Here is a 27,282-nt window from a genome sequence, read left to right on the forward strand (position 1 = left end):
CAGGGATGGAATTATTGTGATTAGTTTAATATTTTTTTAACTTTCATACAAAGTTTTTTTTTATTGTGTGCGACTGCCCCTGGTGACATAGAAATTCATGAAAATTCAGAGCGGTGGATGTTAAGGACAAAAGTGGAAGTGTGTATAGTGGGGTACGTGTTATAGGGCTCAGCTTTTTTACAGCCTAAAAGTTTAACTCGCCTTTAATATTCATAAGTTCATGAAAAATGGTGTGCAGAACCTTCCAAAGATTCATTTTATTACAAAAAGGAACAGACTTTCTGGGGTCTGAAAGGAGTTGTACTGGAAGAAACTCCAGTCAGCAGGGGGTCATGGTGAGCATTTTGCAGACACAGTTGTTTCAGATCTGCAGCTGCTGGGAAGCCTTCCCGGTTGAGCCTCCAGCCCAGGCTGTTGAACCACTTTCTTCACAGCGGCAGAGCTGGAGGAGTCAGGCATAGCACACGTGAGAGCCGGGCCGATTTGTCTTATTATTTTTTTTTTCAGTAACACATTATGTTTCAGGTGTGCAACATTAATAATCATTATAATTATGTCCTTCAAGTCTTTTTATTTCTCCATTTACTGGCTACCTTCCCCCTTAGACCGGATTTGAAATCTTTCCCCGGCACTAGTTCCATTGATGTCCAATATCTGAACATAAGTGAGATTCACTATCAAGGAATAAGAAGTGAATGGCTGTTAGGTAGGCAAATAGCTGGTATGTCATGAATGCATTCTGATACTAGTGTGATTGTAATTAGGTTCACATTGAAAATATTAAGAGGGAGCATAGTAAATAATACACAATATTATCTTTGTCATCACCATTTGCAACAGATTCAGGAAGAATCTGTCCCAGGATATTGGGGGAATGGGGGATGTGTCCTTTCAAGTCTCACCTTATACACATAGTCATCTTGCTTTTATTATACCTGTATGTGGAATTGCAAGCTGTCCCTTCAGGTAATGAAATTTAGACAAGTTGGAACCTGTATAACAGCAAATCAATACTGAAGTTATAGGCAAAGCCTGTACTTACAGAGACTAACACATAGGATAGAGAGACTTTGTGACCAAAATTTCACAAATTCCACATTTATAGGTACCCAACACAAAAAGCAATGAATAGTGGTGTGTATTATTTGTTTACATTTTTCCTTAGTTATTCCTGAAAGTGTATTGTTTTAAGGAACATAAATGAACTGTTCCCCATATGCCCACGGTCAATGTAAAATGGAGAATTGACTTGTCTGAGGTCTCAAGCCTTCCAAATACTTCATTAAGAAATGTGTAAATTCCCCTGAATTTTAAGGCAGATTTTCTATGTGTCCTGCATTTTTTTGCTAGTGGAAGTTCCTGGCTAATGTGAGAGCATCTCCTGTTTCATTTTTGTTGCTTTTCAAGAACTAGATTTTGTTAACAAAACTGATAGCTTTGAAGGAGGAGCTAAGCTATGGTGAAAATATATTTTCTATTAGTGAATACTTGAAATTGTTTACTACTTTTTTAAAACTACAACTTCCATTGCTAAGTCTGCACTTCACATGGTGCTGCCTTCCACATTTTAAGCCCCAGCCAAGCTGACAGGGTTATTGCTTTAAACTTAACACTACAGGCTGGTGTCCAGAGACTAAGAAGCTGAATTCCAAAGACTAGAATCCATTTAGCTGAGTTCCCCTTCCCCTAAGCACTGGGCTGTGGTTTGAACGTAGCATGTAGCCCCAACCCCTGACCTTGTCCGAGGAAATCTTATGCATAGGCCATGCAACTCGATTAAAATCCAGATCCACAGGGACATTTCCTTTCCCTGGGAGAGATGGGAATTACAAGGGACAAAAAAGTGTGTGATAAGCAAAAACATTTCTTTAAAAAATGGAAGCTTCCAAATTGCTGTAGAATTACTGATAATTTTAGTACAATTAAACATACAGCAAGTTAATGACAGCATTTTTCCCGCTGCTTCCTTTAGTTGTGAAGATTTTTTTTCTCCTAGCTTGATTGCCAGGAACATAGCAAAAGATGTTTTAAAAGCTCCACCGGCAGAGGGTGCGTTTACCATGTATGCAAACGGCGCTTTCACTGAGCCCTGGGGCTACGTTTTCTATACCTTTCTTTGACACATAGCAGGGTGACTGCTTATAGATACTTTATGGTCTTCTCAGGTTGAAGCAGGCACTAGTTTGCCAGCAACTTTTGGTGGTGGTTGTTTTTGAAGACCATGCAACTAACAGATGTTTGTTGCTGGCTCCATATCTACATTCTTTGAAAGCTGGAGTATCAAATTGCTGACATTCAGACAACACTAATTCCCATATCCAGGGAGCCTAATTTGCCGTCCCTGAGATCCTGATTCCTGGTGTTCACGGGTTTAAAAACCATTTCAGTGACACAATATAAGAATGGGCTTGGGAGATGCGATGCTGTCTCCACTAAAGATAATCACATTTTATAAACATCTGCGTCATTACTGGTATGATTCATCTCGAAGCTGTATACAGCTGTGTTTCCAGTTTCAATTAACAATCCCTTAATTGCATATCCATCTCATGTTACTAATTTAGTTAATTTATTCATAATTAAGAGTATTCTGTTTTCTACCAAGGTTTGTCGAGCTCAGAACATCATAAAGAGAAATATTTTAAGGCAGCATCTCTGAGGGATTTTGTTTCTTATAATCACATCACAGTAAAATGTCATTCATGCACCCAAAGGAAGATGAATTGCTCAGGGATTTTTTTTCCCAGTAAAATTGGAAGGCAGGGGAAGCTGCAGTGTGTTGTGTTTTTAAACCAAGTTAAATGCTATATATTTTGTTCTTTTCTTTCTCCCTTCCTGACATCCTCTCAAAAAAATATCATTTGATTTGGATTATTGTTTAAGTATCATAGCAAATCCAGTCACCAGCACAGATAAAACTGACATTATCCTGTCAGGTAATGGTGTCTCTTAAAATCTAAGCTCTAAAATCTGTATATTTCCGAGGACATTAAGAACCGGAATTTTAAAATTGCCAACATCTAAGCAAGTGGAGTAAATCCTTGTGGAAATGGAGGGCAGATCACATGTTACCAGGCAGTTAATTCATTTTAGTTTGACCTTTTCTAGAAAAATACATATACTCTTGCAGCAAGCGCCTCGCCTGTGTTAGTGTATGTCTCTGTGTCATTAAAAGCAGCAATTACAAAAAATGAAACAATTACCTGTGTTTAGTGTGTAGGAACTGCCACCTCTAGCCTTGCTCTACCTTTGACTTTCATGTCCCAGAAGTGTCCAGTAATCTGCAGATTCTACACGCTAGAAATAAATTCTCTTAGGCCTTGCATCAATTCAACTAAAGTAAAATATATCCACCCTGCCCACCCCTCTCTCCACTCTGGCAGTTTCCTTGATCCTCAAGAAACTGTGTATTATTGACATACTCTCCCATGAATTCATTCATTACTTTATAGATCTACTACATGTCTAATGTTTTTTCTCTCCAAACTGAATCATTCATTACCTCCTATATTGAACCCCCACTACATGTCTAGCATTGTACTAGATACCGGGTGATGATCAAAATCATCATGGAACTATGAGTCTGAAAGAGGAATTGGACATAACTCAGTCTTGCAAAGCCAACAAGATATGCTTGATTAACAATGCTAAATATCTGTATAGCCACCTAATAAGACAATGTAGATGAGTCTGTCATTCGCCTGGCAATCAGGTTGTATCACATTGTGGTTTTGATTTGCATTTCCCTGATAAATGATGATCAGCATTTTGTCATGTGCATTTTTTTCATGTGCCTGTTGGCCCACCTGTATGTCTTCCTTGGAGAAGTATATATGTAGGTCTTCTGCCCATTTTTTGATTGGGTTTTTGTTTTCTTCTTGTTGAGTTGAATGAGTTCTTTGTAGATCTTGGGTATTGCTACTTTGTCAGATGTATGGTATGTAAATATGTTCCCCCATTTAGTAGAATGTCTTTTCATTTTAATGATATCTTCACTGTGAGGATATGTAATTTGATGTGCCATTTGTTTACTTTTGTTTCCTTTGTCAAAGACATCACTGAAACCAACGTTGTAGAGTGTTTTACTTATGCTTTTTCTATGTATTTAGTAGTTTTGGTTCTTACATCTATGTCTAATACATTTTGAGTCGATTTTTTAGTCAGTTTGAGTCAATATGGTGTGAGATAGTAGTCTAATTTCATTCTTTTGCATGTGGCTGTCCAATTTTCTCATCAGCATTTGGTGAAAAGAATTTTTCCACTATATACTCTTAACTCCTGTGTCATAGACAACAGTCCACATAAGTGTGGATTTATTTCTGGTCTGTCAATTCTACTCCATTGGTCTGTGTGTCTGTTTTTATTCTGATACCATACTGTTTTGGTCACTATAGATTTGTAGTATCTATGTCATCTGGGAGTGTAATATCACTGTTCCAACTTGTTTTGTGGTTCCATGTGAATTTCAGTAATGTTTGTCCTGCTTCTTGGAAGCATACCATTGAAACTTTATCAAAGATTGCATTGAATCTGTCTATTGCTTTTGGTATGATGGCCACTTTAACATAGTCACAACATAATTTTAAAATTAACTGGTGAAAGGGAAAATGTGGTAGCTTATGTATCTTATCCTACCCCTTTTAAAATTCTGAACTCTTCTGTTTTTCTAAAAATTTAATCTGTGTCTTTAAAAGGTAAGGCAAAACTTAAATAAGGGACCAGGAAAATGAATATAAGAAAGTGAAAATCAAAATCAACAAAAAACTATGAACCAGAGACACTTTTTGGGGTGGGGGGGCGGGAGGGGAAGGATTGGGGTCAGACTGGGGCGTTTGCAATTGTATGGGGGAATATAAAAATAAAATTTAATATTAAAAAAAAATAAAAAAATAAAAGGTAAGGCAAAATAAAGCAGAGAAGTATTCTAAACTTCTGTTGGCAATGAACTCACTTATTTTAGGGTTCAGCCACTGGCAATCAATTTTAAATTAAAATTTATGTATGAGGATGTAATAAAGTAAAATTAGTGAAAATTAGTTTTTATGTGTCTAAACACATAAGAAAGGTTTTCCTTTTGCCCCCCTTTACTGAGGCAATATTGGTTTACAATACTATATATGATGTTGTACACAAGGAATGGCAAAGGAGATCAAACTTGGCTTGAATTCTTGTTTTTTAGGTGTGTTGGGAGGAGAGTGCTGATTTCAAGTTGAGATAACAAAGAAAAGTCAGTTAATGGCTGTAACGAGATAGAATTCCTGATATAACTAGAGAGCATGCCTCAGATAGATACACATATGCAAGATAAGGTCATTGCCATAAACCTCTAATGGCAGCAGTTGTGTGGCACAGGAGAGGTGTGTATTGACAACTTATAACGTAACGTTATATATTCTATAAAATGTTATATGTGAACACAAAGTAATAGAAATGAGGATCATGTGCATCAAAAGTGGCTCGGGCTTTTGTTATCATGTGGTCTCGGAATATTAAGCTCTGTTGAAACACAATGAACAAAATTGTATACCCCTTGTATTTCTTTGCCAGTTCTTTTCTACAGCTAAGTTCCCGTTGGGATAATCCAAACCACAGACTTCTCTTTGATGTCAGGTGGGAGTTCTGCTTTGGATCAACTTCCTACTTGAGGGGATAAAGACATAAGCCTTGCCTGACAGTTCTTATTTGCCATTCAGCTAAGGATATTTACTCTTCAGAAAGAGGCCATACACAAAGCAACTTTTATTCTTGTTTTGGGTTTCCTATTAACTGACTCTGGACAAATACATGCAATTTAATACATCTTACTAAAAAAGTGACCAACTGCTAGCATGTGAATATAATTCTGTAGAAAGAGCTTTTTCTTAGTGGCTAATCAAGAAAACATTCCAAGGTTTCCTATCTCCATTGAGTTTATTTTCCAAAACAAATACAATATTTTTCTGATTTATTTTTCTGATTTTCCCCACTGAGCAAAACTGCATAAAGAAATTAAACAGCAAAACAGCAGTATGTTTTTATTCAACCTTCTAGAAAACACCACGTTGTTAAATATTATTTGCATATTATATGGTAGTCAAATAAGAAATGAATAAGACTAGCTTAGCTTGGTAATGACAGATTAAAGGAAGGGGGGCAATAAATATGAGTAAATACCAACCAGAAAGATTCTCAAGCTTTGAGAAAATAAAGAAGGAGAAAAAAAATAAGCCTTTAGTTGTATAACCCACTCCCCTATGTACATCTTCTTGGCCCTGGCACCATGTTGATGCTGCTGTTCTGTAAACCATGGCAACAAACACATTGGGTCACATACTTGGGCTCCACCTTGAGATTTATTTTATTTACCTTTATTTTTAATGAAGTACCTTTTTCTTACATTCTTGTTAATATTTGACAGTAGAGGATTTCTCCCCTCAGGTGTGGTCACCATAGTTCTCCTACCACCAAAGAACCCATTGTCCATCACATAGTTCCTTGAGATTTTGAAATGAGTTGAAAACCCAGGAATGTGCTCCTCACTGAGGCCTTTATTCATTTAATCAGATTATGAGGATGTAATAAATATCTCATATAAATGTAACATTGCTGTAAATCAGTTTTCCTTTGGGCCGATACTCTAAAAAGACAGGAGAAAGAGCCCTACCCTCTTAGAACCCTAGAATCCAGTTCTAGAGTTGGGTTCAGCATCTTTCTACGTATTAGTTCATTGCTATCATAAGTACTGGGAAGGAGAAAACCCAACTTTTAAGAAAAAATATAATGGAGGGACCTGATCCAGTCTGATAGTTTCAAAGGTTTCCTATGGAAGTGTTATTTTAGACACATGTACAAACACACACACGACACACACACACACACATGCACACCTATATACAGAATGTATGCCAAGTGGCTATGATAAATGCATTTATTACCACAGGTCATGGTCAAAGTTTGTTCTCACATCTAAATTCCAGAGAACAGAGATCATGTAACCTGTTTATAATGTACGTCCCCCCAAAATTGTCTAGTAAAATTGGTATTGAACCACTACCTGGTAACTAAGATCTCAGTGGAATCATTTCTCATGTCTTTAAATGAAGAGAGGCAGGGAGGGCAGTGAAAAATGGAAGCAGGAACATGTAAGTGTAGGAACTTTATGTGTATAGACCACATTTTGCTCATCCATTCATTTGTAGTCAGACATGAGTGACTTCTAGGTTTTAGCAATTGTAAATAATGCTTTGATGAACACAGATAAACAAATAACTCTTCAAGACCTTGGACTTAATTCTCTTGGGTAAATTCCCAGAAAGTGGAATTTCTGGATAATAATGGTAATTCTATTTTTGACTTTTTGAGCATCTGCCATACTATTTTCTACAATAACTATACCATTTTCCATTCCCACTAATAGTGCCCAAGAGTTCAATTTCTCCACATCCTTGCCAATAGTTTTGTGGTTTTTTTTTTTTTTTTGGTATTGGCCATGTTTTTAACAGGAAGGAAATTCTGAAATATGCTACGGCATGAATGAATCTTAAGGATATTGTGCTAAAATGAAATAAAACAATCACCAATAGATAAATACTGTGTGATGTACTTAAATTAGTCAAAATCCTCATAGAGACAGAAAATGTAATGGCGACTGCTAGGGAAGTTATAGGTGAATGGGTAAAGTGTTTAAATCTTGACAAAATGTAAAAAGTTGTAGAGGTGGCTGGTAGTTATGGTTGCACAATGTTGTGAAGGTATTTGATATCACTGCACTGGACACATAGCATAAAATTTGCTGTTTTAACGATTTTTGTGTATATTCTAGCACAATAAAAATAATTAGAAATGAAACCTTTTTTTAACCAATAAAGCACTGAAGGTAATTCTTGCTGTTGGTACACATGGAGTCATGTAATACTGGAGCAGTTAAATGTGTTCCCTGACGATGGGGGAGGAGTCAAAGAAATTGATGACACATTGTCATCTTATGATTCCCACAGAATATTAAATCAAACTGCCCTCTATTACTCTTACATCACTGTATTCAATCTACTCGATTTGCAAGCCAGGATTTTCTTTCTTTTTTTCTAGAGGGCTCTGCAGAGATGTAAGATGTAATAATGTATTTGTTGTATATATAAGCTTCAGTTAGTTATGTTGCATTACTCTTAGGAGCTATGCCAAATATTATTTACCTGTCTTTAAAAGCATAGATACCATCCTTCCACTGCAATTATTATTGCTTTTAGCATTCAAATTTTGAGTGAAACAGGACTTTAGAAATTACAGGCTTATTGAATTCTTGGGCATTAACTCAAGAAGGCTGCCTTTACTCCAATCACCTACACTTACCCCAGCACTTACCGCATTAATTTCTGATATTGCTTGGAATAAATGAACATTCCTGGAATACAAACTAACTGAAAGAACCTTGGAGAGGAACAAAGCATTTCCTGGCTCCTCATATTGATACATTTAAAAGGCTGTGCTGTAATATGGACCCTGTTTCCTCTCAGTGTGTCTATGAATAAGTTGACAGAATAGCTGAAAGAGTATTAGTTGAAAGCTTAAAATCCACATTATTTCAGTCTCTATCTTGCTGGGGCCATCCCTACTAATGGGGAAATTAGGAAATCACTTAGAGGTATTTAATAGTTGTCCCCAAATATTTATCCATTTCTACTCTCCTGGCATAGTGCCTCAAACCAGACCTGCTGTGAACTGACTGAAATCAGTTTGGTCATACACTACTCTTAGGTTCTTTTTGGTAAATAATGGAGAGCCACTGAAAAGGTAGAAGAGGGATGGTTCCAGAAGAGTCAGCACCCAAAAGCATCAGACAGTCTTTTTTTCAGTAGGCCCAGATTAGGCCTCTTGTCACCCTGGTAGTAACTAAAGGTCAATCAAGGTCCTGAGAATTGAGGAAATCTATTACCATTACTTGAAGAATGCAAATTGCTTGGGGTGGAGAGCAGTGAGGGCCCCAAAGGTTAGCAGAAGCTTCCATTCTTGGCCAAATCCTTTGCCCTTCCCTAATAAAAAAGAAAACATCACTTCCTAGGCTTCTGCCCTTTTCCTAATTAAAGACACAATCACACTTGCTCCCCTTATGACTTAGAGGAATGTAACTTGTGGGTCTCTTCCACTTCTAGGTTTATAAGTCAACATAGTCTCTATCTGAGAATCTCTTTTTTCTCAAAGTAAGTATGAGCTCCCCACTTCTTGTCTGTCACGTGAAGTCTCCCCCACTCTGTCTTTAATGCCCCAAGTCCCAAAATGCAGGATAAATATTCCCAGTGTGCTCCATTCTTTAGAATTTACAACCATGTAAATTCTTCATGTATGTTATTAACTTGTTGTTGTTCCTTTGTTAGGGGGAAAGGATGTCCTTTGCTAACCCATTTGACATTGTTTTTGCAACAGGGTGGTCCCCAGGAAAGGGGGAGGTTCCCTGCCCCACCCAACCCTCTCCCTGTCCTATAACATTTTGATTACTCATCCAGCTAGAGAAAACCCACCGGTATATGGAATGATTCCTTTTAAACTCTGACACACGACCCCCAAGTCACAGCCTCAGCCTGAGATCTTCTGTAGGGGAAGAAAAGCAATTTTCCCTCTACCCTTCTAGAGACGCCCCCCACTCACACCCCCTATAATAAATGACAGGTTAACAGGAGAAAAATAAAGTTTAATGGCAGGTATACTTCGTGTGTACATGGGAGAGACCCTGGAGAACTGAGTAACTTGCTGAAAAGGTCTAAGCCAGCAGCTTTAATACCATCTCTAGCTAAAGACAAAAGAATATATTGGTGGGGGAAGCCCACCACTTAGGGGAGGTTATCAGGCAAAACACAGTAGACAAGGATAAGGTGGTTATTTAGGTTGAAGGCTTTCCCTTCTCTGTTGGACAAGAGTTTCTAGAGAGTCCGTAGTCATCCACCACCCAGGGCAGAGAGGGAGGCACCTAACTAATGGATATTCCCTTTTAAATGTAAATGTCCCTTACAAAAGGGTAATTTCAACTTAGTTTCTACTCAGCTGTTGAGCTTCTCCTGTGTCTGCTGTTTCTTAAAATAACCATCTCAAGATAATCTCTATGCCAAAGAGCTATATTTTGGGTTGGCAAATGCTGCTCCTCTTCAGAGCCGAGAGAACTTTGATTCCAAGCCACTCTTCTGCAGCATACACACATTGTGACATGCATTAAGTACATTAGAAAAAGCTCTGTGGTTCCTAGAGATGATAGATGGTAAAGCTCAAAGACTTCTACTATTTTTCAGAAGGTGAGGGCTGAGGGCTGGCTGTACTCTTGCAGTATGAATTCTTTTTTAAAAAAATATGCATACAAGAGCTGGGGTACAGGCCAGAGATTGGGGGTGGTGGTGAAAGGATTCACCAGAGACAGTGGGGAACGGAACAGGCAGATTGACTGAAATACACTGCTGAGGGGAACAGCAGGCAAGACAGGAGAGGTCTACTTCGCCATGTGGGTTGCTCTCTGGCTGGCCGGGGATCGAACTCGCACTGCAGAGGCTGCGGATTCCTTCATAGTGCAGTGTTTAACCCCTTGCACCACTAGGGAGGCCCGGCATATGAACTCTTGATTAAGATAACCAGTTGCCAGTGAAATTGAAGCTGGCGCTGACTACATATACAAAATATACTATCTATGTTGAAGTATCTAAGATTAATTAGCCATTATAACTCCACCATGTAACTTCAATTCTACTAGTGGCCTTTCAGCAGGCAAAATAGCCCCTTTAGTTGTGGTAACCCTCTTACAGAGTCCTAATCCTTTATTATCAAGTTGCTTCACCCCACCTCCCCCAACATCCCCTCCCCCACAAACACAGAGGCCTGTTGTACAGGCTGCATCTCAGTCACCTGGAAAACTTAGAAGATTCTATAGGACCAGGCTGCACCCAGACCAAGGCAATCTTAGAGGGTAGGCACCAAGCATCTGTGTTTTTAAAATTCTCCAAGCAATTGGAAAGCGCAGTTAGGTTGGATAACTCCTAAGGTGATTGGGAGGAGGGATTGCTGAATTTATCAATACTGTTGACCTCAAATAAGCAACCAGTTATTTCACAGCTAAATGAGTTTTTTTCAGAAACAACAAGAAGCTGATCCAAAACGTGGTCTCATGGGGAGAAACCCTTCCCACTCCCTCCTCTTCTTGCTAGGCCAGCCAGACTGCCTTCTGTATGGTGCACTGATTGCATGTGCGTGAGAGCTAACTTCTATCCTTTCAACTTTGTTTAAATAAGGTTTTCTGTATATTAAGTCCACACTTAATGTAATCAATACATTCTTGGAAACTGTGACTTGAAGCAAAATGACTTATAAGGAAAGGAAGTCATCAGTGTCAACTGGAATTGTTTTTTTTCCTCATTAACATTTTAACAAATGACCTCAAATATAGTAACGGTATTTGAGAACCTGCTGTATTTTCACAATATATTTTTTCCTATACATACATAGCTATGATAAAGTTTAATTAAAAGTTTGGCACAGTAAGAAATTAACGACAATAAAATTGAACAATAACAATATGCTGTAATAAGTTAAGTGAATGTGGTCTCTCCAAAAATATCTCATTATACATATTTTCTTTTTTTTTCTTTATGCATACAAGAACTGGGGTGTAGGCCAGGGATGCAGGGTAGGTGAGAGGATTCACCAGAGACACAGTGGGGAGCAGAACAGGTGGATCTGCTGAAATACACTGCTGAGGGCAGCAGTGGGCAAGACAGAGGTCTAGCGCCATGTGGGTCAGCTCCCTGGCTGGGGATCAAACTCGTGCTGCAGTGGTTGGCTTGATAACTTGATAACACTGAGACTTTAACCCCTGTGCCACCAGGAAGGCCCCTATACATATTATTTTCAAGCTACGGTTGAGAATAGGTAACTGAAACTAGATAGCAAAACTGGAGAGACTACTGTAGGCAGAACAGAAAATATAAAGGATATTGGTAAATATAACATCTACAAGGGAATTTTCATGAATTATAATTTTGATAGCCAGGTTTTTTTTGTGTTTTAAAAAGGATAATCCATTTTTATTGTATCCCTAGAGGTGGTATTTGGTGTCAATTCTGGATTTTTTGAGCGCTTTTGTAATATTGTTTTTAATCAGCTACATTATATTTCTTTTGTTATGGAGTTACCAGTGACTTATAATACTATATATATCTGGAACATAGCTTCACACTTTACTATGTGTTCATACCATACCTCACCTACCACCAGAGTTCCAGTACTATCAGATTAACCCCTGTGTGTCATCCTCTTACTCCCTACCCCTCTGGTAATGATCTTTTTATTCCCAGAGTCTGCATTCTTTTTATTGTGTTTGGGCAGTTCATTTCCTTTACATATTCCACACATTTGTTTAGATACCACCAGGAATTGTCTTTCACTTTCTGACTTATTTGCTTAGCATAACCATACCTCAAGATCCATTCATGTTGTCACAAAAAGCAAAATTTCATCCTTTTAAATAGCTGAGTATTATTCCGTTGAGTCTCTATACCACATCTTCTTTATCCGTTCATCCATCATTGGGTAGTTAGGTTGTTGCCACGTCTTCATAATTGTGAATAGTGCTTCAAAAATACACGTGTGGGTTAACCATGTGCCTCAGGTGATAAGCTGCTGAGAACTGCGTGTATTTCTGATTTCTGGTGCTTTGGGGAGAGGTTTGCCTGCAGCTGTTTATTCTGCCACGTCCTTGACATCAGTCATTTCTTGAGACCCAGATTTTGTTGATAGTGAATTAGAAAAAGTCTCCTCCTAATTTGCCAGTCCCTTGATTAGAACTGGAAGGAATCTGGGGGAAGAAATCAGTTACTTTCAAAAGATACAGCCTGCACCTGACTCATCCCTTGACTCAGAAGTACTCCTTGTTTCTTGAAGAAATATTTGCATAATGAGTCCTGTAGGTCTAGAGGACAGGCTGAGGGTATATATAGAACCTGTTGATTTTAGATGGCAGAACACTGTTCCATGTGGAGTGATTAAAATGGTAGCTGTCAGACTCAAATACAATTCTGAAAGAAAGGATATCAGTTGGTTGACCAGTTTTGATCAGTGTGTTTTCACCCTACATATGCAAGAGAAAATAAGTTTAGGAGTTAGAACCTTTATTTAGTTGCTGGAGGATTACTTGCCCGAAGAATTCAGTTAGGACTGTTGGGGTTACTTTTTTTTTCACCTGAGACTGTGACCCTAATACCTGGAAGCCCAGATTCTGAATTGTTTCTCAATTCAGTACTTGTAGAAGAGTGCCTTTTGGAGATGTCATTAGGGAATTAATATTGTTTAGTAAATGGTAGCACAGAACTGCTAAAACTAGAGCACACCTTGTTCCTGAAATTAATTACCCGGAGTCTCAAAAAATTCTTATCTTCTGCTGGTAAAAAAAAAAAAAAGCAAAACCTTTGAAACTGTATTTGTCAGTGGTATTCACTGTAGTGTCTTACCTATAAAAAGAAATTTATTTTCAGAGGCTTTTTGAGACATGGTGTGTACGTGTGTGTGTGCATACTTAACATCTATTGGCTTTCCTGAAGAATTGTAAAAATCCCATTAAATACCAGCTTCTTAAATAGTTACTGAAACTCCAGTTTTTCATATTTTATAATATTTGGATGCATTTAGGTGAACTTGCAGCATTTTAATTATATCTGTATCAGATGAGCAGAAGAAATGTAAAAGGGTTTGGGGAGAGATTTAATTTTAGATAGTGGCATAATTAACAGCATTTGGAAAAACTAGTGGAACTTTAATTAAATGTCTCTACATTAATTTAGTCATTTAATTGAAAAATGTATTGGGGTAGTCCTTACGATTTATCTCGCTTTGAAGGAAAAGGATTTTTAAATAACAAAGCATCAGTGTAAGTATTTTTTTACTGTTTAGCTGGTTGTCCACCACTTGGTACTTTGTTGAATTTTCCCCCTAGTAGTTTCAAGTTTTTTTAAACGTTAATTTGGCTTGTTACTTTTATGTGAAGAGTTATAAATCCAGGAGAAGCCATATTTTGAATCATTGAGCAAATGTTTCTTTTCCTTTATTTTAGACTTTAATAGTCACTAGAGTCATGTTGGAAAGTTTTCATCTTAATGTTGTGGTTTTATTTTACTTTGCCAACTTCTTTATCAGTAGCAGTTTTGTGATGCAGCAGTGTACCTGAATTTCAGCATTTGACATAGATCTTCACACTATCTTCTTTGGTGGATTTGAAGGTATTTCAATAACCTTGCCCAAGGAGGACTGTTGTCTTAAGTTGTCAATCTCAGAGATTGTTAGTGGTGGTAACCACTGTCTGGACTCAGTTCTGCTGCGTGACATGACTCCCTATCACATTGCACAAAGTGTACTGCCTAAAAGTTGTGCAGTGCACAACCTGCACAACCATACATTTTTCCCTGCTTGCCTGCACCCCAACACAGACTTCTATCAGTGATCTCTATAAGAACATGGACTGTGCACTTATTATGTACTTTTCAAATGACACAAAGGTGAAAATGATAGTTAACATACTGAAAGATCAAAGTCAAGATTCAAAGTCAGTTTACAACAGATTTAGGATGCTGGACAAAAATTAAAATAAAATAAAATTTAACAAGACCAAGTAAGATGTCCTGCTGTTTATTAAATCCCATATACAAATGAAGACTAGGAACCATGTGACTTCATGGCAGTTCCCATTGTTAGAAAACAGTTTAACTGAGTAAGCTTTAAGGATCTTATCGGCTTTATTTGATGATTCATGAGTCGTGCAGCGTTCATTCTAACAGATAGAAAGGAGCTCAGAGAAGATGTATGAAGGACTTATAGACAGAAGGGAGTGTGAACAAGGAAGTTATATTAGGTAAAAAAGGCAGATTGGTGATGGCAACATTACTTTAGGGGATGACAGGAATCCATATGGCAGATTATCTAACTAGTGCTAATCAAGTAATTCCTAATTGATGGGGTTTAAGGTTCCATTTTTGCGAGAGCCAAAGCTGTAATTAAGTTGTGTCTTAGTTTGGTGATGTGGGTTTATCATAAGTGACTACATTTGGGGCTTTTTGTCTTATTTTTAACAATGTGAAGAATGAGTTAGTATCTTAGGTGACTATAAACTCTGTTTATCTCCAGTATGGTTTTGTGTGACCTATTATAGAAGGCAATACAGTATTAGATTGCATTGATGGAGTTAACTGAGGTTCTAGTATAAATCACATCTGTGGTATCATATTGATTTCTGAGCAGCGTATTTAACAGGGATCCTGGCAAATTAGAATGTGAAGGGCGCAGAGATGAGGAATATTTAAAAGAATATAGAATGTTATGTCAGAAGATTCCTTGAAAACACACGACAGCTTCTTCCTGCATTTGAGGAAGTTGAGTAAAGGAGATAGCACAAGTTAAGAAAGATTATGGAAGGGAACCATTGGCAAGTATACAGGAGTCTCAATATAAGGTAGGACAACCTCTAACCATTAATACTGGCATTAAGTGGCAAGGACTGTTTCACACGTTCTCAAATTTTTTGAGTTCAGCTTATCAGCTAATAGGAATCAGATACTCCTGAGTTACAGCTTGACAGAGACACATTATAACAATAGCTTCAACACCATGGAAATGTATTTCTCTCACATAGAGGTCCGGAAGTAGTTTGGACAGGTCTTGTTAGACTGTTCTGCTCCACAAAGTCCTCAGTCCCTCTTTCTTTGCTGCCATGCTGGCCACAATTCTTGGTGCCACTACATGGTCTGATATATCTGCTCCCACTGGTGCCATCACATCTGATTTCTAGCACATAGCAATATGGCAGAGGATATAAGGCACCAAGGTCATGTGACATCAGGGTTTAAAAAAAAAAAAAAACTCTTAGGAACTATCAAAGTATAAGGTATCCACTTCGAGTTTCTAAGCTAGAAGTTTGTCACGTGATTATAACAACATGCTTGTGAGGCTAAGAAATCTATTCTTTACGTTAGACATCCATGCACCAAACTAAAAATCATAGGATTGTTGTGGAAGAAGGCAAAGAAACATCAGAGGCAATCAGCATTCTCAGCCACAAAGAGGCTATAGAGAAAATGACTCTTTTACCTGGGAATTTTGACAAGATAAACTTTAAGATTCTATAGACTCTTAAGAGTCTATGATCCTACAATTTATAGACAATAAAGAATCTCCTTTATCACAAACAAAATTAGTTCTCATGCACTATTTAGAAGTTCATTTTATTCTTAGTCCAAAATGACATACACAAGTGACCAATGTGTACAATGTACATCCTTCCAGAAAAAGTTCAGTTTCTCTTTTGTTGTCATAGTAACTGTATGTCTTGTCTTAAAGCAACACTCTCACTATTCGGTACTTTTGCATATAGTGGTGTTGACAGTAATGTTTATAAAACATTTACAAACACACACACAGTACACTGCAGACTAAGAGAACGCAATGGTGGCCTAGGCAAAAGTAAGTGCAAATGCACCCTGTTGGTAGTATTTTTTCATTGCCATGCCTCTGCTGTGCCTGGGAACTTTATTGCTATGTATGGGAGGTTGTAAGTAGAGAAGTTTCTTGACTACTGAGAGGCGAGCAGGCATTGTATGTTAGGAAGAATGAATCCACATAAGTTAATTGAGCACTACTTTCTGCCCTGGTAATGCTGTATCTATCTCTCATCTTGTATTAAAAACAATTGTACCCTCACATAGAAAAATGACTGAATTATTGATTAATGTTGTTATGTGGTCCTTATTATTTTAAACTCTCAAAATATAATGTGGTTCAAGGTCAGAAAAAGGCTGCTACTATCCACACCTTCCTCTGTTCCACTCCAGCTGTGGGAGAAAAGAGCAGAGCAAAATATAGATGGCAAGATGCCCAATCTAGAATTCATGGAAATTCTTGATCCAAAATGTAAAAATACAATCATATAAGGAAAATTATACCACAAAAACTAAACTTCTGCACTGTGAAATGGAGACAATTTTTACATCTAGCTATATTGTTTCTCCCTATGGGGCTGTTCTAAGCACAAAGTTTCCATTACATAATGAACAACTCCTTAAATACTGTGCGACTCTGTTTCTTGCTAGAAGTACAATGCAGCAAACTCTGCTCAGTAACCATTTATCTTATACCTACCCATGTTGAGTTCTATAGTAAAAGGGATGGCTGGGAGGTGTTCAATTTTAGGTCACAGTCAAATGCAAGTTGACAAAATTACACAATTAAAGCAGTGCATGAATCAGGTTATAATTTGTATCCTTGTAATTCTCCTGTTCTTTAAAGGTTAAAGATACATGCCACTTTAAAGATGGTTTAAGAACTTTAAATTGGGCCCTCCCTGGTGGTGCAAGGGGTTATGTCTCAACACTATGAAGCTATCTGCAGCCACTGCAGCACCAGTTTTATCTCTGGCCAGGGAGATGACCCACATGGCACAGCAGACCTCTCCTATCTCACCCGCTGCTCCCCTCAGCAGTGTATTTCGGTAGATACGCCTGTTCTGCTCCCCACTCTGTCTCTGGTGAATCCTCTCACCCCCCCACCTCTGGCCTTCACCCCAGCTCTTGTATGCATAAATAAATAAAATCTTTAAAAAAAAAAAGAACTTCAAATCATCCTTGCCAAGAAATACCTCAATTGAGTAAAACATCTAGAAATGCATTTGCACTATCTATCCTCAGGGACTTTGAACACATCTGGGGTGTTGCTTACTTAATGGGCAGAATCTGTTTTACTTGGTTCTATGTAGAAGGTTGCTAATTTTAGCATGGTTGTATTAGAACTTGAGGATGTGTGAACTATTCCAACAGTTATCAGTGATACTTTTCATCTGCATTGCATTTTAGCATTAACTAAGCACCTTCAAATTATCATCTTAGCAAATAGCCACAATAGTCCTGAGAGACCAGTTAAATCAGGAGAACCTCCATCCCCCAGTGGAGAGCAGGAGTCCCCCCACTCCCAGTGTAGTACCAGAGGGTCCCTCTGGAGCAGATATGGTGGTGTTGGACAGGCAGATTTATGCAGCTGGATATGGCCTACAGGAAAGACGGTTGGCTTTAGCAAAAATGCTGTGATCCTGAGTGCCACCTGACCACTTCTAGGATGGACACTCCGAGCATCCAGAAGCGGCCCCGAGATCACCTGAAGGAAGTCAATTGAAAGAAAACTGGGTTAGATGCCTTTCTTTCCATTAGAAAAGATACCATTAAGATACCAAGGTCAGCCTCCCCGTGGCGCAGCGGTTGAGCGCTGTGTTGCGAAGCTGCCCCAGCCTCTGCGGCGCCGGTTTGATCCCCGCTGCTCCCCGGCCACCAGAGGAGGTCCCACATGGCGCGCAGACCTCTCCTGCCGCCCGCTGCTCTCCTCAGCAGTGTACTTCGGTCCTTCTGCCTGCTCTGCTCCCGCTCTGGCTCTGGTGAATTCTCTCACCTCCTGTGCTTCTGACTGTACCCAGTGCATGTATAACGAAACAAACAAACAAATAATAAATAAAACATGCCTCTATAAAAAAAAAAAAAAAAAAAAAAAGATACCAAGGTCAAAAGGACAAAGAGTGACTTATTCCTCCAGGATCCAGAGTGCATTGTGCTGTGGAGAAGAAAGGGTTAACAGAGAAAGCAAAACTTCCATAAACACTTGCAGTTTTGAAAACTAGCCAGTTTGTCTCTAAGTGGAATGCGTGAGCATTTTGCTAAGTTTGGTTCTATGAGGACCAGGTGACCTTCTCTGGTCATGCTTCTGTAAATCCTGTCCCTCACAGGGGTGCCGAGGCAAGAAGCCTGAGTGGACACAACATCTATATCCATTCTTAGAGAAATTATTCCACGATGATGGTCTAGTGAGGCCTTCTCTCCTGTAGGAAGGATGGTTATGTTGTTAAACAGATATTGCACCATTCGGGTGGTTTTAGTATTTTGCGGGGTATTTGTTTCATTATGTCTAGTTTTATGCTGTTTTAAAATTTAATAACTTTTTGTTGGGTCCATCTTCTGGTTAAATGTTTTGTGCATAAGAAATAGCAGAAAAAACAAGGGTCATGGCACTAATGGCAAATCCACTCTGAAATTCAATAAAATGATACTATAAAAGACTTGAGCTGTGCATTGAATGATAATAAAACAATAAGATAAAGTATCACAAGGAAGCTGTAGTTAAAAGTTTGAAATGTTTTTTGCCCATTATGTCCGTGGTATTCAGTGGATAATGTTTCATTTTATCAGCAGAGTTTCAGAATTTCTAAGTATTGTTTTTATTGATGATAATAACACTTAGGAAAGTCTATGATGACAGTTGTTATATTCTCTTAGTGTTTATGTTATTAATGAAAAATCATGGGAAACTTTCCAGAAAAGAACATTGCCTTGGATAAGGGTATCTCAGATGACCTAAATGCAGCAAGCAGGCCCCCAGCCATCCTATAAGTAAACTCCAGTGAAACACCTGAGCACCCACTCTAACAAAACTACACCCACCACCCATTCTCCTCTCTGCTTATGAAGTGGCAGTCTTAGTAACTGAGTCTCTGCAGTCAGGTCGAATTCTAATCCCCACCCACCTCTTTGATAGTTACATAGAACCTTGGTAATTGGTCTTTAAAATGGAATGAATAAACTTTGGCTTCCTGAGGATTTGGGAGGATTAAAAATTACATGACTCCTAAAAAAAGATTCTTGCAGTATCACAAATCTTAAATGTTATCTTTATTATCATTGCTATTATTACTGTTGGTAGTATTTCTTCTTCAAGACCGCACTCCAAAAAAAAAGAGACAACTGTGTGAAGTGATAAATGTTTATATTAGTTTAATTATGGTGATCATCTCACAGTGTATATGTATATCAGAATATCAGCTTTGCACACTTTAGATATATACTGTTTTATTTGGCAATTATGAGTCCATAAAACTGAATAAAAAAAAAAAGACCCTGCTCCATTAAGGGGCCTTTAGTGATCCTTCCAGATACAACCAACCAACTCTCATGTTAACACTTACTACTGTCCTACTTGTACTTTATCCCCAAGTATACTATACATGTATTAAGAGTGGTGTTAAATAGCACTGGTCTTTTCCATGGCTTAGCACTGAGTCGATGTTCAATAACTCTGTATTGAATGAATGGTTACAATCATTGTTCTTTAATGAATTAATTTGGTGTTAGTATGTTTGAAGCCGCAAGAGCTCTCTTTGATCATGGTTTGACTCTCTCTCCCATCTTTGTTGAGTTGGAAAGTTGAAATGTATGCACCTTTTAAAAGTGCAGTAGAGTAATTTATGACAAGTTGTAGCTGCTAAATCTTCCTAGGTTTAAAACCTCTATAACTTTCATTGTTCCCCTTGTGTGTTTTTGCTTTAATACTGTTCAAAGTATGACATCTATTATAGAACTTTCAGGTCTGAATAGTACTTTTGAGAACTTGTATGGAATGATTGCAGAGACCGTAGGAAATTGTCATGGGTTGCTTTTAGCATACAGTTTACCATTGTGGTCTCTTAACTTTTCAAAAAATGTTTCAAAATGGCACTTAAATCCACAGGTAGAGACCTATTTACATCCATTATTGCTGATAATTTGCTGTTCTCAATTTTGGTTAAGCAAATGATTTGGGGAAATTTTTATAACATTTCTTTCTACTTTCTGAATATTTTGTAGCTCTTAGCAATCTGAGTCAACTCAGCCTCTTATTTCTTGCCAATTATAGGTGATTGTCAATAAAATGTAATAGTGGCTGGCCAGGGTCATAGGAAGGTGATACCTTACAAATTGGGATGTTAAAAGCTATTTTCTACTGCTTTTGACTTTTCTTACAATTAAAAATTTCTAATAAAAGGCCAATGGGGTACTCAGATATATGTATTGAAAATTTTCATCCATTTGTCAACTACGGCATTTATCAGACACTGCTATTCAGCCAATACATATTAGTATACTGCTGGCTTTTCATTTGCAACCTAATTCCATTGCCTTGGTCATCGCTTCTTCCTGATTGTATTGTGTCCTCTCCACCCTAATGGCTTAAATACAACATTTTGAATATCACTCCTACATCTACATGTTATTTTTCTTGTCATACGATATAATTATAATCATTGCATGTTTCTTAACCAAAGTGTTAATTTAAATCAATAAGTCTTTTTTCTGTGGTCACGGTTTCCCAGAACTCTCAGGGCTTCTAAGTGTGGTGATTCTACTTCCTGGAACAGTGCTGAGAGACCCTGGGAGCAGGCATTTCTAAGTTAACATTATTTCACACCACCCTCCGTTTTCCTTACTATTGAAATATGTATTTCATTGGTGTTTTGCCAAGGATCCTGCTCTGTTTCATAATAATTTTCAGTTCTCACTCTCTGCACTGAGAAATACCTATTGCATGCATCAATTGCATAAATGGCAATTTGAAAGCATTTTGCCACAGCTGGATATTTTTCATTGATTCTTTTCATCTGAAGATCATTCATTAGAATTCCTCTCTCCCTGTTCTTCTTATATCCTCCTATATACATGTTGCCATTTTGCATTTTCTATATTTAAATGTAAATTGCTGGCTACACTTATCCTCTGACTTCATCCCATGATCATAATGAAATCACAAATTACAAATTTTACCACTTTTTAACCTATCATCTGACTTGTCCACCCAAATGCATTTTACAATTCTGAGACATTCAGCCTCCTGGTGACTGATTTCTACCAATCTCTTCAAGACATCTGTGCAGTGTTATGGATTATATCATTGCATTTTGTCCGTGTTCAAATTTGCAGAATGTAAGCTACAGAATATATATTGGCTAATAAAGAAATGCATCCACATGGTGGATGGTTGTAGAGAGAAAATATATATCAGTATGCAGCCTGTACCCACATAAATGTAGAGAACAGCAGTTAGCCATGTCAGAGTTGCCAATGAAGATTGTAGCTTGAAAATACAGAAAGTCTAGAAAGTATAAAAGGTCTTTCTTCCAAATTCATTCACCTATAAGGCCTAAAATTTGAAGTATATATGCCACTCTTAATTTTTATATTACATTGCTGTGTTGTGTTTACATACACAACTCTGAGATTTCTTTAACCTTGACTTTTTCATATAAACTACCTGAGCATTTGTTCGCATGGAGTTACTTTGAAAGCAGGGTGAGGAGGGGTGAAAGAGAGAGAACTTTACCCATGTATGTTAAGAAAGAAGTGAAGGAAGAAAGAGAGGAGGGGAGAGAGAGAGGAATGGAGAATCCCAGTGATCCATTATTCATCTTCCTAAACTAGCATCTGAAAAGATAATGTTTAAATGAATCTAAAATTTTCATTGTATGAGTTTTGAAAGAACTAGTGCCCCACCCCCTAAACTGTTTTGAGGTAAATATTTATCCAAGTGTAATCAATTCTATGCACAACTTCTTTATACATATTTTCATCTTCTTGAGATCATCGAAGAAGCAAAGAAAAAGCTATGTTAGGCAGTGAACATAGGTAGTTATTCCAAAAGACAATTTTAGAACCATGAGGATAGATGGAATCACAAAAGGAAATCTCATTCATGGTAGTTTATACCCTAAAAATAGATTTCTATTTAATTGGCATCATTTTAATAGCTTTCCATTCTCTCAGAAGTGCATTTGATTTGTATTTTTCTGACAAGTCTTTTTCTTTTTATATTCAGTATTGAGAAACAGCACATTTATACCCACTGAATAAATGATAATTGAAAGGAAGTTCCTTGATCTCCAAGTATTTGTCTCTTGAACGAATGCAAATAGGGAGTTATTATTCATTGTCCATAAAGGTAGGATTTCTTTTTATATTAGTGTCATTACTTCCAAACAGATTGGGCACCATAGATGATCTTGGAGTGTATCCTTTCCTTAGGGATCTTTAGAATGAATCCTGTGATCTGGGAACATGCATCAGAAGTGATGTTCTTCTCTACACATTAAGTTCAGTGTTGGCACCACATAACCAAAACATGCTAAAATAACAGGGTTCTTGTTCTCTGACACTTTATAAAAGGTGCAGATTATAAAATGGCTGTTTCTCATTATAATACTAGTTTATTTGATTTGCTCCCAAACATTTACCTCTCAGTTTAATGTGAAAGCTTGACAAAAAAACTTGTTTCCTTACCATCCTAAAACTAATTCTTCTTTATCTATTCTTTGGAATCTTAATGTTCACATTCCTTTCAAATTTTACCAGCTGCTTTGATAGGCTGATGGCCTTTTCCTACCTGCATACCCAATCCACATCATCATCTTGACCTATTTGTCTCCTCTTTGATTCTGGCCCTCCCTCACATGTCTGGGTCTTTCTTCATTTTCCCTTTATTTTTCCCTTATTCTTTGGAACCAGAAGATAGCACACTATTACATTATCCCTTCTTTCTACTGGTTTTCTCCCAAATATTTTCTGATCTTTCTGAGTCACTAACAGGTCACTCGCCCTTTGATGATAGAAGCTAACTTATTTTGACCTTGCAAACACAAACCTCTTGATTTTTTTTTTTTTTTGCATAGAGGAATATGGCAGATGAATCACAACATACTCTTCAGCCTCCTTCTGTTCAATTCTTTTAATATTTCTCTCCTAAGAAGCCTATTCTAAAATTCCTTCTCTTGGCAGTTTCTTAGAATTCTCCGCTAATCCTCACTGACTCAAAAGGAAACTTAGGGACCTTCTAATTCAACACCCTTCTTTCATACTTAAAGAAATTGAAGCCAAGATACATTCAGTTACTCGCCTGTGGTAACACAACGAGTTTTGCAGCCAAAGCTATGAAGGATCTTGCCATTACTTCAAGCTTTATCCACCTGTCTGCTGATCCCCTCACCCCTGTTGGTAACTTCTTTCTGTTCCGAGTTATCCAAGTGCAGTCCTTAGAATGATCTTCCACTAACCCCTCCCTCATGATAGCCAATGAATTGGTCCACCTAGTTGACTGATGCTATATAGTGTCTTCTTCGCCATACCCTAGCTGCCAAGGCTATTATTAAATTCTACAAGGAGTCGGCTCACTCTAGCCCCTCCCATCCCTAGTCCCAGTTCAAAGGATTCAGGCTTTCTACTACAGAAGATAAAAGCGTAGGGTCCACATTGACACAACTCTGTACCTGCCACGTGCATCATGGTGAATGTGTTACGGCGACTCTCCAAGCCTGTTTTCTCATGTATAAAATGAGGGTATAGGGCCTCCCTGGTGGCGCAAGGGGTTAAACACTGCACTATGAAGCTGTCCGCAGCCTCTGCAGCCAGAGTTCGATCCCTGGCCAGCCAGGGAGCAACCCACATGGCGCAGCAAACCTCTCCTGTCTCGCCTGCTGCTCCCCTCAGCCGTGTATTTCAGTCGATCTGCCTGTTCTATTCCCCACTCTGTCTCTGGTGGATCCTCTCACCCCCTGCATCTCTGGCCTGTACCCCAGCTCTTGTATGCATAAATAAATATTTTTAAAAATAAAAAAAATAATAAAATGAGGGTATAGAACAAACCCAGAAACCAAGGATTGGATCAGATGATACATGAGAAGTATTTAGCACAGTGCCTGGCCCATAATAAGTCCTCAATAAATGCCATTTTGAGGGGGAAGAATATGTTATAGTAAGAAAGCAGCATAACCGGGGATCCACAAACTATAGGCCCCATTTCAAATCCAACATGGGGCCTGTGTTTTTTACAAAAGAGGAACTAAAAACAGTTTTCAAGTTTGTACAAAATCAAAAAAGAGTGTGTGATTCTGGCTTTTTACAGAAAAAGTTGGCCAATCCCTGTTCTAGGGTCAGAAACTGCCAGGATATCATCTCTGTCACTTAACAAACTATGTGACCTTAGACAATTACTTAGCCTCTCCATGCCTTGGTTTCCCTAATGTGAATAGTACCTATGTTAACAGTTCTTGCAAAATTGACAGGATCATTGACATAAACTGCTTAGCATAGCTGCCAAAATCATTAGTATCCACTAAATGTTAGCTGACATGAGGTCTTCTCATTTTTACCAGATAAACAGCCCATGAGTGTGGCTTGCTTTATTTATTTATTTATTTTTTTGTGGGACCCTCACCGGCCGTCGGGGAACAAACCAGTGCTGCAGAGGCTGCGGGCAACCTCGCAGCCCAACGCTCAACCGCTGCACCACCGGGGGAGGTCCATAAGTGTGGCTTTCATGGTGATTTTTTCTTGAAATTTTGTTGAGCACAGTTCTATTTCTTACCCAATTAAATATGTAGTCCACATTTGGGCATTCAATAGTACCAATAATATCAGGCAACATCTTCATAATTATTGAGGTTTTTAAAGTAACAGGAAACCTTAGAAATAACTAAATTCAGGGCCTCCCTGGTGGCGCAGCGATTGAGCGCTGGGTTGCGAAGCTGCCCACAGCCTCTGCAGCGCCGGTTCGATCCCCGGCCACCAGGCGAGGGTCCCACATGGCGCACAGACCTCTCCTGCTGCCTGCTGCTACCCTCAGCAGTGTATTTCATCAGTCTGACTGCTCTGCTCTCCCCTCTGGCTCTGGTGAATTCTCTCACCCTCCCGCGCTTCTGACTGTACCCAGTGCTTGTATAAATAAATAAATAAATCTTCAAAAAAATAAATAAATAACTAAATTCATATTATAGCTAGAGAAACGAAGGGCCAGCACCATCATAACTCTCTAATCCCTTGAAATGAGATCCTTTCTTTTCAGGCATTATGGGATCTGCATGTTGCTTCTGCTGTGCAATTTTAGAATTGAAAGGGATTTAGGAATCATTCATCATCGTCTGGGGGTGGGACTCCCCCCTGTAAAATCCCTGTCATCTCAACCCAGTTTGAACACAGGTATTGATGATAAAATCACCATTTCCCCCAGGGAGCAAGTCTAGTTGTTTCAAAGTCTTGATAGTAAATGAAAATTAACTTTTCTGAAATATTTATCTATTGATCCATTTCTGCCTACTGGGGCCAAAGAGAATTATCACTTGTTGTCCAACTGTCATCTTCAAGTGTCTTCTTTTGGTACTAGAGTGAACGGATTAGGTTTTTCAGTTTATTGTCCTACTAAGTTCAAAGGCTAAGACAAACTCAGCTCTCGCATGGTGGTTCTATGCACACCAAATAAATGCTTTCATAAAGTCATTCAGTTGAATTGATTTTTTTCCCCCATCTCTCTCTCTTACTCTCCTTAAGAGCTATCAGCACTTTACCTTCCTCTTGGTCTTTCTCTGCAACAATTATTGTAATTCTTTTCAATATGAGCTATCCAGAACTGATCATAATTAATATTACAGTTATGACCTGGGATTTGGCCAATGGAAATTTTAGTGTTTCCTATCTACCATATTGCAAACAAACCTAACTATGTTACTGTGCTTTAGAAATTTGATTCTTCTATCACCTACCATTTTGTTCACCAAATTTTGTTGATAAACTTTTACAGCACTGAAATCCAGCAGTGTTTTTCTCTCAGTCCTCTCTGAGTAGCAGTTTTTAGACCTTTTTATGATAAGCCTCCCTGCCCCCAGACTTCTTTCTGCCTTTTCACTATTAATAGTTATCTTGCTAAGCCACATTGCTAAGCTGATACTCTTCTTGTTCTAAAAATTCTTCTATAATGCCAGTGAGAATGGCACATATTAAAAAAACAAGCAACAACAAATGTTGGGGAGGATGTGGAGAGAAAGGAACTCTCCTGCACTGCTGGTGGGAGTGCAAACTGGTCCAACCACTATGGAGAGCTGTGTGGAGATTTCTTGACCTACTAAACATAAAGCTTCCATATGATCCAGCAATTCCACTCCTAGGTATTTACCCAAAGGACACAGAAACAGTAATTCCAAAGAGCACCTGCACCCCTATGTTTATTGCAGCACTATTTACAATAGCTAAGCTTTGGAAACAGCCCAAATGCCCAAAAATAGATGACTGGATCAAGAAGATGTGGTACATATACACCATGGAATATTACTCAGCAATCAAAAAGATAAACACATGCAGTTTGCACCAACATGGATGGAGCTAGAAGGGATCATGCTCAGCGAAATAAGCCAGAAAGAAAAAGAAAAATACCAGATGGAGGCCTCCCCGGTGGCGCAGAGGTTGAGCGCTGGGTTGCAAAGCTGCCCACAGCCTCTGCAGCGCCAATTCAATCCCCGGCTGTTCCCTGGCCACTGGAGGAGGATCCCACATAGCGCGCAGACCTCTCCTGCCTCCCGCTGCTCCCCTCAGCAGTGTACTTCAGTCCTTCTGCCTGCTCTGCTCCCCGCTCTGGCTCTGGTGAATTCTCTCACCCTCCTGTGCTTTCTGACTGTACCCAGTGCTT

The 27,282-nt window shown here is 38.5% G+C and overlaps 1 protein-coding gene and 1 pseudogene across 1 annotated transcript in view; one reads left to right on the plus strand and one right to left on the minus strand.

Moving 5' to 3' along the window:
* Positions 1–27,282, plus strand: part of DMD (dystrophin) — a 1,988,221-nt gene that overhangs the window by 1,707,973 nt on the left and 252,966 nt on the right.
* Positions 261–459, minus strand: LOC119246245 (guanine nucleotide-binding protein G(I)/G(S)/G(O) subunit gamma-5-like; annotated as a pseudogene).

Source organism: Talpa occidentalis, unplaced genomic scaffold (assembly GCF_014898055.3).
Source record: "Talpa occidentalis isolate TD23 unplaced genomic scaffold, MPIMG_talOcc4v2.1 talOcc4.15, whole genome shotgun sequence".
Lineage (NCBI taxonomy): Eukaryota > Metazoa > Chordata > Mammalia > Eulipotyphla > Talpidae > Talpa > Talpa occidentalis.